The sequence below is a fragment of the Canis lupus genome, chromosome 20 (genome assembly GCF_011100685.1).
Source record: "Canis lupus familiaris isolate Mischka breed German Shepherd chromosome 20, alternate assembly UU_Cfam_GSD_1.0, whole genome shotgun sequence".
Taxonomy (NCBI): Eukaryota; Metazoa; Chordata; class Mammalia; order Carnivora; family Canidae; genus Canis; species Canis lupus.
The window spans coordinates 18517645-18533425 of NC_049241.1; the positions used below are offsets into that span (position 1 = coordinate 18517645).

Consider the following 15781-nt stretch of genomic DNA (forward strand, 5'->3'; position numbering starts at 1 on the left):
CTGGGTTCCATGGGTTATGGCTTATTGAAAAGGATACAGAATATTAAGGAAGCTTGCCCATGGTCTTACAGCTGCAGGCTTGATAGCCCATATTACTTCTATCACATCTCCATTAGCCGGGACTTAGTCACTTGACCACACTTAACTGCAAGGAAGGCTGGGAAATGTTATCTGGCAGGGGCCCAACAATATAAAAGACAGGTGAAGGTGGGAAGTTGTATTAGAAGTCTAAGGAACCTCTCTTAAAATCCTCAGGTGAGTAAGGGAAATAACATATTTCTTCCTGGCACGTGGTTAATGTTCAATACATGTAAACCCACATTACTAGTAGTAGTAGCAGTATCTGATAAACATAAATGTGAGGGTGAAAACAGACCGAGTCCCAGCATTAATAAGACCCCCTCCGACAGGATATTAGGAGCTTCCGCCTCACGGGGAAAGGGACCTGGAATTAGCGACATTCTGATATCTGCTGATCTGGACTCCATGTGAAGTACTTATTTGCATAGGTTTCCAGGATGGCTCACAGTTCACTTCATTTCTTTGCTAGGTGAAAACACTCCCCCCACCTCCTAGTTCTTAAAATTTCTTTTCTTCAGAGTATTGACCCTGTTTTCTCTAACTAGTCCCAAGTGTTTCAATAAGCTTCCCTCCCTCTTGATCACCAAGTATGGATTAGGATGAAAACGAGCAGACTATCTTTTGTGTTCTCTTTCCCTATCATGTCCTAAAGTTCATCTTATTGAAATTGTTCCCATATTTGTCTGCCCTCTACCTTAAACTATGAATTTTCCAAGAGCTGGGACAAGATATGCCTATTTACCATTACATCTCAAATTTTCATCAAGGTACCTAGCTACTAGTACACGCTCAAAAAGTATCCAAATAAATGAAACACTAAATACACAATAGCTGAAAAATATCCCTAGAAACTTAATATCTCAGTTGCTTGTCTTAGACATAAGCGACTGAAGCTGACAGTGAACAGATTAACACAGAAAAAGAATTTATTCTAAAAGGCTAGCACACAGGAAGTTAGAAAATTATTCTGAGCATGAATGAACTAGACTTGAGATCAAGCAACCAGGGCAACACCCAGATCCACACTGGAGACTGATCAGAGGGGAGAACAGATACCACCACCAACTATAACAGTGTATTTGTATCATTGCAACTTCTGCTTTCAAAACTTGATCCTGAAACAACTGTCAAACCATGCATGGTTGCCTCTATTTGAGGCCATATTACATGCCAGTGCCCTCTCTGCAGGGGGTGCCCAGTATCTGTGGTGTGAGTCAGTAACTGCTGTTCCCAGTATTCACAGAAGGAGTTTCCCAATGAACACAGCAAGGGTCAGTTGGCCAATGTCAGTTGACCAAAAAGAAAAACAATTATTCATTATATTCAAATACAACTGTTGCCATTTTAATTCTCTGATTCCATGTAAAGAAAGTGGACCTACGATGCAAAGGATTAAAGTATATCATACCACATGTTACTATGAAAATTACTAAGATTTTGTCTTGTTTTCTCTTACTCTCCCACCTTTCCATGTATGCATATTTCTGAAGGATTTTTTTGATCAGTTTATTCATTGTGGCGCCAGCCATATTTTAACAGAAAGGAATTGCACAAAGATTTCTCAAAATCTACTGTGTTAGAAAGACAAGATCTTATTCACATATACAAGATTAAGGCAATTGCTAAGCTTTAAGGATGAGGTATATTTCCTCTATGAGAGAACATATCCGCTGACTGTATATTTATGCACTTGCTTATTATCTCTTTCCCCATAGAATACAATCTTTATAAGGGCAGGAACAAAGGTATTTAATTGTTTATTTGCTTCCCTGCTGGAACCCCAAACCTAGAATAATTTATGATGAATGGCAAGCACTCCATAAATGTTTGTGGAATGAATAAGTGAGTACGTGCTATATGAGTATGGTGGTTAACACAAAAGTGAACATTCTGAACTGTTTTGTTTCTTCTTTGTGAAGCTTTAGCCTTTGTACATTATTCGTCTGTTGAGTAAGATCATAGGACTACTCAAGGGGACTATAGGAATCCATGAAGAACTTCAGTCCTACTCTCTACTTTTGACTAAATGCCTAATCTCCAGAGTTTCCAACCCTGAAATTTCCTTCAATAGGTAAAACCCTCATCCTCCTGCTTCTCTTACTCTTAATCTCAGACTTTTTGTTGATCTTTAACCCCATTGGGTTATTATTATTCACCACCACCTTTGTCACTTCTTGACACCTCAGTCTGTATTCTACAATCATCATTTCAAGGATGCTCTTACTACCTGCACTGCGTTGAATCCCGTCCCTCTAAAATTCATGTGCAGGGGTGCCTGGGTGGCTCAATTGTTTAAGCAGCTGCCTTCAGCTCAGGTCATGATCCCAGGGTACTGGGAGGGATCAACAGGGAACCTATTTCTCACTCTCCCACTGCTTGCCACTCCCCTTGCTTGTGCTCTCTCTCTCTCTCTCTCTCTATATATATATATATATATATCAAATAAATAAAATCATTAACAAAATAAAAATAAACTTCATGTCCACATAAAGTCTCAGATTGTGGCCTTTTTTGGAAATAGGGTCTTTGCAGATGTAATCAAGCTAAAATGAGGCCATCTTAGATGACAGTTGAACAAATCCAATGGCTGATGTCCTTATAAGAGAGAAATAAAGAGACCAACAGAGAGGGAAGAAAGCCATGTGAACACAGAGGCAGAGATTTTAGCCATGCTGCCACAAAGCAAGAAATGCTTAGGGTTGCTGGCAACCACCAGAAGATAAAAGCAAGGGAGGATCCTCACCTAGAGTCTTCAGAGAGAACATGGCCCTGCTAACACCTTGATATCATACTTTAGCCCCCAGCACTGAGAGAAAATAAATTTATATCATTTTACCACATTTGTTTATGGTACTTTGTTAAGGCAGCCTTAGGAAACCAATACACTATTTCTGGAGTCTCTTACTTCCTTGTTCCCCTAATAACAGTCATGATACTCATCTCTAATTCTTTTTTTAAAGATTGTATTTATTTATTCATGAGAGACACAGAGAGAGAGAGAGAGAGAGAGAGAGAGAGAGAGAGAAGCAGAGACACAGGCAGAGGGAGAAGCAGGCTTCATGCAGGGACCCCAACGTGGGGCTTGATCCTGGGTCTCCAGGATCATACCCTGGGCTGAAGGCGGCGCTAAACAGCTGAGCCACCGGAGCTGCCCTCTCATCTCTAATTCTGAGCCCTTTCCAATATTGCTGCTGGTTCTCTTTAGCTGAATAGCTTGCTGGACAAAGTCACACAATACACTGTCCTTGGCCTTCACTCCATTTTTTCCTACCTACCACTTTCACTAAAATACCCACCTCCTCCCCCAACCCCACTCCTTACTTCCAGATTCTCTCTCTCTTCACTAGCCCCCTTTTGTAAACTTACCCTAAAAATCCTCCTGTGTCTCCATTACCTCTCAAGCACCATCTTCTTGCTTTCTCCCTCCTGCCATGCTTCTTAAAAGAATACACCTATGTACTTTGTTCTGTATTCACCTATCTCTTTCCTCCCAAACACATCTGTGAATATCCTCTTTCTTTTTAAAGATTTTATTTATTTATTCATGAGAGCTCGGAGAGAGAGGTAAAGACATAGGCAGAGGGAGAAGCAGGCTCCATGCGGAATCCTGATGCAGGACTCGATCCCACAACCCCAGGATCATGTCCCCAAGCCAAAGCCAAAGGTTGATCACTTTAACCACTGAGCCACCCAGGTGTCCCAGTGAATACATTCTTGACATCTCTGTGACCCTACCGAGCACTCATAATTTTCTTCCTAAAATCTTTCTCATACATCAAATTCTGGGACTTGGTGTTTGTTCTAGTTTCTTCCCTCCTTGACAACCACTGCTTTTCAAATTTCTCTTTTTCCCTTCTATATCCCTTAATATTGGCATGCCCTCAAATCTAGTCCTTTACCTTCTCTTTTACTATTCTTTTGATGATCATGTTTATTTTTCTGAATTCTTCTATCCCCTCTACTTTACCTATTATATGCTTTGGAAGGTCCTAAATATATATTTTAATGAATAAGTCAATGAAGCCCAAATCCATACCTTTTAGATCCATGCATTTCTAAACATATATGACACTGGGTTTATTATACATCTATAATACCTACTATAGATCTGTGCTTTTTACATGCTGAATGAACTTTTACACAAATATTCCACTCATGCACAAAGTTCAATAAATCCAACACTGAATGTATTTCCACACCTGTACCTACAAGCCAGATCTTCCTTTCATTTTCCCCCAGCTATATGTATCACACCCTTACTCATATTCATTTCCTCTTTCTCTTATACTCTATTAATTTCCTAGTGTTTTGAATTTAATGCCTATAAAACATTTTAAATCTCTTTTTTTTCCCAGTCTCAATTCTCATATTCTAGATTGGCATTCATTTCTAGTGTTTTCCACATTTATTTCCATTCATCCTAACCCTCATGATTATAACCCAAATTCCCATCTGTTTCCTTCCCATCTAGCTCCCCTAGTAGTACAGCATGGTTTTTAAGAATACCAGTTCTGGTGTAAGCTGGACTCAGATTGAATCCCCACCTCTGCCACTTACTAGCTGTGTGGTCTTGGGCCATAATACAATCTCCCTGAACCTCAGTGTCTCCTTTGTAAAATAGTCAAAAGAATAATACCCACCTCACAGGTGCAGAGCACCATGTCTGGCATGTACAGAGTATTCAGTAAAGATGAGGATTCATGAGTCTGCAGATAGTGGCCATGCACATTATGGTAGCAGCAGTAGCAGCTAGAGGTATAGTGTCCATCCTCCCTGGTTCATCCATTAATCTTTCAGAATCTCCTGAAAGACTGCATCTAATGACCAACCATCCAAAGGGAGCTTTATGCAATCTGGGAGGAAGAACACAAATGCTAGGAATGGTACAGCTAGGAAGACACTAAAACCAACATCAGAGAATTTTTGTAGGAATTCAAAGAGAAAGTTAATATACTAAGGTTAGAGCAGTATCTGGCACATATTAAATACTCCATAAGTGAAATAATCTTTAGGAATATTTTTGAGGGTTATGCATAATGGTGCTAAAATGAGGATGTACTCTTGTAGCAATCACACAAAGAGGCTGTGGCAGACATCGGAACCATCCTCCATTGTTTCAGCACAGGAAAGGATTGCATTTTCCTGCCTTCTTCAAGTGAAGTACATCCAGAAGCTTTCTTTGGCCAAAGAAATGTGAGCCAAGGTAACCTCTTACTTCTACACAGAAACACTTAATTGACAAAACTCACTTCTCTGAAACTCTCCTGAGAAGCAGAACCTCTGTTCACCTTCAGTAGACATGGGACATGAGTAAGAAGTAAACCTTTGTTTCCCTAAACTGCTGAGATTTGGGATATGGGGTTACTGCAGCTAAACCCACCCTATTTTGACTCTTAGGGCTGATAACCAGAATCAAGGGAAAATTCTGTGTGCCCAAAAAACTATCTAAACTTCCTTCCCATCTTGAGTTATTTTTTTGGTGTGGTACTGCAAAATTTTTTTAATGAAAAAATGAGTAAAACGCTGGAAGTTGTTTCTTTAGTGAGAAATGGCACTGATAGCGTAACTGGAACTTGCCAAAAGACCAAACATGAAGGAATCTCGTTTCTGCTCTCTAGCTTCCAGAACTATTCCCCCTCCTACCCTGCATCCTGGAAGAGAGGTGCTTATCAACTTACATCTCCTGCTCCAAGCTTTGTTGTTCTTTCCCACCACATCTTCTCAAGTTATAAAATGGGAATATTCCCTTAATAAGCCATGTTTCTTTCTTTCACACAAGCATGCTCACTGTTCCCATTACCCAGAAAGTCTTTTTTTTTCTTTTAAATCATTGTTCCTTTATCCACATGTCTAAATTTTACCCATCATTCAGAGTCCAACATAAATAAATCCCATCTCTCTCTAAAAAACTTCTTGTCTTCTCGCTCTCCCTAAAGTAAATAAATAATTCTTTTAAAAAGGGGTGCCTGGGTGGCTCAGTTGGTTAAGCATCAGACTCTTGATGTCAGCTCAGGTTATGACCTTGCATCCTAAGATGAAGCCCCACATTAGGCTCCATGCTCAGCAGGGAGTCCACTTGAGATTCTCTCCCTCTCCCTCTGCCACACACCCCTACTTGTGGGAGCACTTTCTCTCTTTCTCTCTCAGATAAATAAATCATAAACAAACAAGCAAATAAAAGACTTCTTGCCCTTCCCAGATGGAACTTAGGGCCCATTTTCTGATGTCCCCAAGGCATTTTATGTATGCCTCCCTTAATTTACTCTTTTTAAAATTTTGCATTCTTTTCATCAACATATATATTTTAAATCCCTTAGGAGATTGAAGCTTTTTGATGGCTTGACCCATGACTTATATATGTTCTCCTTGGTAATTTAATAGATTGCCTGGGGCTTAACAAGTCCTTATAGATAATTATAATGAATGATGATGAATGAAAAGTATTAATTTTTAACTGTATGATAAGACTTGGCCATCTGTGGCACAAAAAAATAAACTGCACTAAGATCTTTAAAAAGGTATTCTGATTTTAAGAAACCTAACCACTTATCACTACTCCCTTCCAAATTCTGACTCAGTTGGGAAACTGACCCAGAAATGGAGTTTATGGGATTATTTTTATGAGTGATAAAACTGGACTGAAAAAGGTAATTTGGATTCAAGCCCAAAATAGGCATTCCTGCAAATTCTGGGATAGATTGTGCCTAAAAAGTCACAGACATGGCAGCTGGAGGTAGGCTTCAGCCCTTGCCTAGTGAGGTTCCAACACAGTGACCAGAGTAAAGAAAAGAGCATGCAGTACTTGGGACAGTCTTGAGACAGAATGAATCAAACTCCAGGCAAGACATGAGCAGTGACTTTGATCCAGAGTCACCAATGAAACAAGAAAGGAACAAGGGAGAGAAAGAAATATTTCCTGTTTGAAAGGACCAGGAAGAAACATAAGAAGGAAAGATGAAGGGTCTTCCCTACAAAGACTCAGAAGCATAGGCCATAAAAACTAATGAAATCACTTAATCATAGCAGATGAGAATGCAGAAGAAAGAGAACCCAATTATTCCAACTTTCTGTGGCTTTAATGTCAGATTTTTAAGAAATAATGTATGTGCTAAGAAAAAAATGGCATTAGGTCATGTTTGGAGAGTCTTTTATGACTGGAGTCTCTAAGGTATATTTTTAAAAATATGCCCATCTTGAACTGTTTAATTACTCATTTACTCAAATACAATTTTTGTGCTTTAAAGCATAATATTAGGTGGGCTACATCATATTGTCCAAAGGTCTTATGGAAAGCAGAAGGTTCAAATAGGCATGACTGTTATTGCTGACCTGACTGCCCAACTGGTACCAGTAGACCATAGCAGCATATGTATATAAGTGAAATCACATACTCACAGTTGAAATTTCTACTATTTTCATTTCTGACACTACAGTCTTTCCACCTGACCCAGAAATTCAAATATCCAGTTCTTTAAAAGAAGAATGTTAACTCTATAGAGATTTAGCAATCCAGCAAGCAAATGGCTTCTCTGGTGGGGAAAAAATATATACTGGCTCTCAGTAAAGTACATTTTATTAAAACTTAGAAGCAGGATGAAAGTGTGTTATTGCTTCTATTGTTTGAACTGTGTCTCCTATGTGGATTTGTAATGCCATATTTCATATTAGGTCCCTTACAAAGAGTTTTCAAATCATTAAAAGGCCATTGTTAATGGAGTAATGGGAAAAGAATAAGAAAGTGTCCCCTCCCCCTCCATAACTCTTCATCCTCCCCAAATACCAGCACCTGGAATAAGCCATGCTGTGCTTTCATAAAAAGCTGTTGGAAGCCAGAGAAAAACAGGCCAGATAAAATTAAGAAAAATGGATGTATCCCACTGACCCTGAGTATAGAAGAGAAATGTGGAGAATGTGTGAATTATTAGCACAGTAGAAAAATATTTTATTTAAGAACCACATCTTCACAGCTCTGCCTGAAGGGTTTCATTCAAGCTGGAAAAGAAAAAAAAAAGTACAGATTCAAAGCTCTGGATACTCAAGAATCCATCATGTTGTGTGTAGGAGAATCATAAAATCACCAGCAAAAAAAAGACACAGTGGGAGTCCCACCTTGTAAACCATTAAGCTCCCGGGCATGCATCATACTTCATCCTAAGGGACAAAAGAGGAATTTCAAATGAATTTCCCAGCTCTGTCTATGGAGTGGCTCTTTCTGACAATAAAGTTTATCTTTTAAGGAATCAAACTCAGGGTTTTGTTTTATTTTGTTTTGCACTCATCTTCAACAAGAAATGAAATGCATTTACATTTTACATCCTCAATCTAAAAAACTTACTGCAGTTTTTTATCAAAAAAAAAAAAAAAGAAAGGAAAGAAGGAAGGGAGGAAGAGAGAAAGAAAAAACAAAACAAAAATTGGTACCTTGGCTCTTAATTTAGTGAATCCTTGGGTAATTCATGGGTCACCAGGATAACAGCCATATCTAAAAAGTGTGATAATAATATCTGCTGGACATGAGCATTTGCTTTTCTCTGGTTCTGTATTAGAGTCTATCTGCATTTGCTCACATCATTTGCACAACAGCACTGCCAGCTCAACGCTTTGTGGAAGAAACAGGTGCTTACAGAGGCAAAATACTGTGCTCACAGTCATGCTTGTAGTAAGTAGCAGAGCAGGGGTTTGATTCCCACCTCTGTCTGGTTCTGAAGTCACGCTGTTAAAATTTAAGAGTTTCTCAGCCTCGGCACTCTTTTCATTTTGGTTCAGATAATGCTTTGTTGTGGGGCTGTTCTGTACTCTGTAGGATACTTAGTAGAATCTCTGGTTTCTAACCCACTAAATGCCAGTAGTACCCCTCCCATTCAGGTATGACAACCAAAACTGTCCCAGACATTACCAAATGACCCCTGGAGGGCAAAATTCCCCCTTCATTAAGTACCATTACTCTCAACTAGTGTGACTCAGAAATGTGAAGCATACACTAGTTATCAGACTGCAAACATAAGAAACTTGTGCCAGAATGCAAATTAACTCTGTCACTAAGCATAGTGTTTACTTTGAATGCTTTTTTTTTTTTTTTTCAATAGCAAGACTTTTTCAATGAAAGCAGTGATGTGTAGATTTTTATTCTGGGGCAAGCTCTTTATCTCTTCAAAGATCAGCACTATGGATAGGGTTGCCATAAATCACTGTGGTATATTGCCTCTATGACAGGGTGATATTCATTGAGGATTTAATAAATCAATACTTTTAAAGTTGTTTTTCCTCTTAAGCCTGTATTAGGTAGTGTTTATTCTGGCAAAACACCTCTCATCAGTGACAGAAAATTATTGTAAAGCAGAGCTTCAGAAATGGCTTTAAGGTTGGATTTAAGTGTTGGATTATACCGCTCACTCCCTGACCTGCAAGTTCTAAGATAATATTCCTGCATGAGAAGTTCAGGGCCCAGCCCCACAGCCTGTCCCATGTCACTCCAATCCCAAGGTCTAATATAACTCGGTCCAGAGTAGCCATTGCAACATACAGGTTACTGGGGACTCTGGAGTCCCCACCATTGTCTTCTGTTGCTGCTCTTCCTTATGCCCATCAGTCACTATACCAATACAGTTGTCTATTGTCATGCTGTCCTCTGCAATCTCATCAACAAATGCCCACCAATATCAGCACATAATGAGAAAATAACATCCGCAGTAATAACAACACTCTCTAGCAATAATTGAATGCTTTCTTATGTGTAAGGCATTAACTAAGCTCTGTGTATGCCATAGCTCATATAGTTGTCACCATAACCCTATGAAGTAGGCGTCATTTTAATTTCCATTTTACAGATAAGGAAACTGAAATTGGAAAAATAAAAAATCTAAGCACTTTGAGAGAGGTCTTTTGACTGGAATCAACCCCAGATAAAACTCCAAAGTTTGTTGTTGTTGTTGTTTTAACTTTTTACTATAAAAAAATATCAAATATATTTAAAATTTGAAGAGTATTTAAAAACCCTCACAAATTAGTCATCCAATTACAACAATCACCAACTCATGGACAATCTTGCTACATCCACAACTCCACTCACCTCCTCCTGCACTTATTACTATATGGCAAATCCCCACACAGCATCATCTGTAAATATTTCAGGATGTATATCAAAAAGATAAGAATGGTTTAAAAAAAAATAAACCATTGTCACACCCTAATATATTGTCAATAAAATATCATTAAACCATTAATATCCTTAAATCCTTAAATATCAGTTGTATCATAATTGTTATGAATGTTTATTTTGCTGTTTTGTAGTTTAAATCAGAAATCAATTCAGTGGGAGTTCATCTATGACTTCAGTCTCTGTTCATCTCTCTTGGTTTTCTTTCTGCAGTTTATTTTTGGAAAAAACTGGGTCAGTAGTCCTCTAGAGGAGGCATCTGTGTCACATTTTCTTCTTTGTTTAATTTTTTTAAGCTTTAAAAATGTAAAACCATCCTAAGCTTGAAGGCATACAAAAACAGGCAAGGAACAGGCTGTAGTTTGCTGCTTACTATGGTAGAGCACCTCGTACTCTGGATTTTGCCAAATGCAACCTCGTGGTGTCATTTACATGTTCCCGTATTGTTTGCATTTTCTGTATATTGTGGCTGGATCTAAAGGCTTGATCAGATTCAGGATCAGTTCCTTTAACATGTCTACTTCAGAGGTGGTAGTGTATTCTTCTATATGCAAACATGTAATGTCTGCTTTCCTTCTTTCCCCCAGATTTGTTTTTTTAACATCAATGTTCTGTGTAGGTTCTTGACTTCAAAGCCTCTTATCAGGACATACAATAGACAAAAATATAGTAACAATACCAAATAAGTGGTTTCCTAACTCATTCCTGCAGTATTGTTGAGTGGTTACTCTACACTAAGCATTGAGTTAGGCTTTTGATACACAGAGACTCTACCTACCCTTTAGGAGGTCAGTCTAGTGATTGATGCTTCACTAGAGTCATGTAAAAACATCCAGTGAAACAACCAAACTGGCTTCTAGGGAACCAGGGAAGCTGTACCCAGCAAGAAGGAAATAGTCAATAATGGTAAGTATTTGGAAGAAGTAGAGACAAGGTCCTCTTGCCCTTTATAAGGATATTTCATAGAAACGTGATAGGAGTTGGACCTTAGAGGATAGTTAAGAGGTTGGTATATGGTGGAGTAGTTTCCAATGCATAGGAATGGTGTGAACTGAAGTACTGTGGAAGAGTATAGAGTGTGTAAATGGCCAGGGAGATGAGCAGTTGAGGGAAGCAGAGGAACTGCAGTAGGTCATCAGAGGAGAAACTTGTTACCTCATACAATCTAATTTATAAAATCTTCAGAATCAGAAGGTCCTTAGGAAACCATCTAGTTGAGTAAAAGCAGCAACAAATATAATGACATTGAACACATTTATTTTTATTATCTTATTTAATCTTCGTACCAATACCACTGGTTAAGAATTATTAATCCCTATTTTATAGCTGAGAGAGCTCTTAATTCTGTTAATTCTCTCCTACCAAGTTTACCTAACTTGTAAATGCCAGAACAAGTATTTCAACTTAGGTCTGTGCTACTATGAGTTTATATGTTTTCAAGCACAACATGCTGTCTCTACCCTAACTTAAAAACATAGATCCCCCTAAAAGGATATTGATAAGGAGTAAACCAGCCTTTGATTAAACATCTCTAATGCTAGGGGTTATTCAGGAATATAACTTCCCAGAAAGAACTACCTACACTCCTTCAGATACTCATTTCTGTCCCAAATCATTTAGATGATTTTTTTAATTTAGGCTCAATTTTTAAAAAATGCATTGGAAAACAAATATATAGTAACACAGCAAACTTGAGGAAAGAAGAGGAAAGCAAATAAGTTACAAAATTGGTCAACACACTTGCTCTGATTGATATAAAATCTGGCTCTAGGCTCCAAGAGAAAAAGGAAACAGAAGTAGGAAGATAAAGAAGATACTCATATTGATTGAGCATCTCTGTGCCTGGCACTATGCTGGCACTGATTATTTAACATAATTCATTTAATGTCAAAACATCCCTGTGAGGTATTTGAGAGATGATGGAATATTTTTTCCTTTGAAGACAAAGTTCTTGAGTGTAGAGCCAGAGAAATTTCTCACATAAGAGGAAATTGAGTTATAGAAGAGCCAAAGTTATCAACAGAAGCTTTGCAAGCAGCTTTTGCCAATAATATCCAAATCCCTATCTTCAGCCACCTTTGCCAGTTAATATCCAAATGTTGGCAAACTTATGAGAGTAAAATGATCCCAGGGTGCAATTTTAGTCTGTTCAAGTTTTGTATGAGTTTAAAGTGGGGTGAGTAGTGAAAAATAGCAATAGCTAAGATGACTTGTAAGCAGAAATTATAAGCAGAACATAGAGAAAGGTGTCTGAGAAAATGGGGTGGGGTGCAAAATAAAATCAGGAAAAAACCTCAAATCTCTATAATTTGCCTTCAAAAGTTGGTTGTTCAGCTTACCTTCTCTTCAACAGTCTCAAGAGAATAGATTCTTCTGGTTCAAAGTAGGATTCTGAAAGACATCTTTCCCCACCAAAGTTCTTTTTCTTTTGTTCAGACCCATTAAGCCTCAATAGCATCTGGTGGTTAGAGAGAACCGTAGAGACAGAGTATTAATTGTTGATTATTCCTGTAAGAACATTACTGCAAATGAATTATATGAGGGTGCTAAAATTGAGGGGAGGAAATGTCCATTCAAATATCTAGCTCAAAATCTCTCAAAATATTTCTGAAACAAAATGAAAATGGTATTTTTCAAGTAAACTTAAATATTTGTCTTTGACTTGGTCTTTCTTTAAATGTTAATAATCTGAACATTTTCAGTGGTTAGATTGTGCAGATGTAGTCGTAGAATAAACAATAATTGCTGACTGATTATAAGTAAATATTTCCCTGTCATTCTTCTGAGAGCGACCTTCTTAGGTTAATGTGCACTGGACTAAAAATATTGATTCCAGAAATGAGTGTGAAATGTCGTGATTTCCAATTATTTTAAGAAATTGCTCTTTGAGATTCTGAATTATGGAAGGATAAAGCGGCTCCAATTTAATCTGTGAAATAGGACTTTATTTAGAGTTCTTGGTCAAGTTAGGGAGGAAAAAAAATAAGACAAGGAAAATGGTGGAAGAATAATATTGTCGACTGGTGCCCTCCAGTGGCAGAACTTGAGGGTGTTTTTAGTTAAGTAAAATTCAAAGCGTCTCTCCTATTGCAAGGCTCAAGCATTTAGAACAAATGAGCCCAAACCTTTTGAGAGTGTCATAGTTACGAATCAAGCCAAAAAGGCTTTAGATTGAACTGTTTTACGTTGTATGGTCCTGAAATGCCAGTGAAGGAGGCTGTTTGTTAGCCTTGAGTATGAAGTTGTCTCATATGCTTGCGAATGGCTGAGAGCCACAGGTGCTCAATTTCAATTTCAATGGATTTAGCAGGAAGATACTGGGAAGGCATCTGAGAATCCTCAGGCTGAATGCCTTCCTTCCTCACATATTTTTTTTTCTTTTTTAAAGATTTATTTATTTATTCATGAGAGATTCAGAAAGAGAGAGAGAGAGGCAGAGACAGAAGCAGAGAGAGAAGCAGGCTCCTTGCAAGGAGCCCGATGTGGGACTCAATCCCGGATTCCGGGGATCACGCCCCAGCCAAAAAAGGCAGATGCTCAACTGCTGAGCCACCCACGCATCCCCCTTCCTCACATCCATTATGACAACCCCTTTTGCTTCCCAGAAGGAGCAGGTCCTCACAAGGCGATACAAACCGTTTGCTTCTTGCTGGAGGCGTAAACAATTCTGTCTGCTGAAGTGAGTGTTTCAAGAGGAAGCTGATGGCCACAGATTCATGGGACAAATGTCTAGCTTTGGGTTTCCTCACCAAGCTCTAGGGGATTTATTCCCTTTCTTATTTTAAAGCCTTTGCCTTGACTTCCTGAGAATGTCTCTAGGTCCTGTCTCTCTTCTTTCCCATCTCCTGTAGGCTTCTTCCTCCTCTTTCCCCTTCCTCCAGAGTCTTCCTTTTCAGCAAGTGTCAGTGTCCTTACTTCCCACTGGATCTGAGCAAGGGGAAAAGCCTCTCAGATGTCAAGAGAGGCCTAAGGCATCTATACTCTTGAGTATCTTGGTATATTAAAACATAAAGAAATGCCTAGAGAGGTTTAGCAGACTTGTAGCATAAGTTAATGTTTCCAAAATTGGAATATATTTTCCTGTTAATAATTTTAACACAAATGCAACATAAATGTATTATTCATATGATGATTACAGGTGATACTTTAAAAAAATTGGCTCCAAACAAACTATGAAAAGAGTGATCTAGGGGTGCCTGGGTAGCTCAGTTGGTTAAGTGTCTGCCTTTGGCTCAGGTCATGATCCTGAGGTCCTGGAATCAAGCCCTGCACCCATCTCCCTGTTCAGTAGAGAGCCTACTTCTCCCTCCCTCCCTCTGCTCCTCTCCCCACTCATTCTGTCTCTCTCTCTCTCATATAAATAAACTCTTTTTAAAAAAAAAAAAACAGTGATATAGTACATACTCATAAATTTAAAGATGTATGAAGAACACTATGCTCTGTAAGTCCTATCAATACATCTCTCTAACAATAAGTTTATATTCATTGAAAGATGATAGAATAGCATCAAAAGTCTAAAATTATACAGCATTAAAAGTCTCAGCGCTGAATGTGACATGTGAGCCAAAAGACAGCTTAGCCTTCTCTGAGAGAGTGAGTGAGTAGTGTTGCTCTGCAAATAAACATGGAAGTGAGTTCAGGCACAAAAACAAGTCAGAATTGAGGAAAGTATTTCAGTTAGCGGAGGGAGTTAGTCTCTTAGGTATCACCACCCCCAAAATCCTCAGTCATTTCAGATTCAAAGCATATGAATTTTAACTGCATGAACACATGAGGCCCCCCTCCTTCACCCCAGACTTGGGGAGGAAGTTTACATTACAGAGAAAATAATCCCTTCTGAATGGAAGCCAATGGTTGAGGAACTCTTGTTTGGATGCCCACATCCACTAGAGATAGTTCATATTCTAATAATTTTATCAACTCTTTCCAATATTTTATAGCATCTAGAGGAAACAAGAGAAACTAATTATACTTTACCTTCATAACCCTTGTCATCCCACCCTCAATCTTTGTTTGCAGATAGATATAAGCAATCAAGCAGAGTTTTGAGTGTAAATCAGAACTACTGTTTTAAGGAAACAATAACCTTTTTAAATTTTCTAATTTAAATTCAACTTTCTTAACATGTAGCATATTAGTTTCAGAGGTAGAATTTAGTGATTCATCAGTTGCATATAACGCCCAGTGCTCATTCCATCAGGTGCCCTCCTTAAAGCCCATCACCCAGTTACCCCAGTTCTGCACCTACCTCCCCTCCAGGGGAAGACAATACCCTGAATACCCTCTCCTTTTTTTCCCCAAACAATCTGAGAAAGCATGCAGGCAAGGTCACATAGCTGTTTGGGGTATGCAAATATAACTCTCAGTCTCATGACCTGCCCAATTTGCTAATTGAAGTCTCAATATAATGACTCTCTGGTTGCTAAAATGGTACGCATAATCCCTCTCCATAGCTGTAATATTTTGATCCGAATCTGCTCCTTCATGGAGCTTCTTGCTAAGTAATGCTCAAAATGAATTGTTCAGAATCAGTATCCTCACACT

At 38.5% G+C, this 15781-nt stretch overlaps 1 long non-coding RNA gene across 3 annotated transcripts in view; it reads right to left on the reverse strand.

Annotated features, from left to right (window-relative positions):
* Positions 1–15781, reverse strand: part of LOC119864573 — an 80977-nt gene that overhangs the window by 1525 nt on the left and 63671 nt on the right. For 2 of the 3 annotated variants that reach the window (XR_005374417.1, XR_005374416.1), the window contains 3 exons: positions 12577–12695; positions 8191–8232; positions 8011–8073 (listed from right to left, as the gene is read on the reverse strand). This is a non-coding gene — a long non-coding RNA (uncharacterized LOC119864573). Of the gene's footprint in view, positions 1–4721; positions 4935–8010; positions 8074–8190; positions 8233–12576; positions 12696–15781 lie in introns of those variants that run through there. The other variant, XR_005374418.1, reaches the window with a different exon arrangement.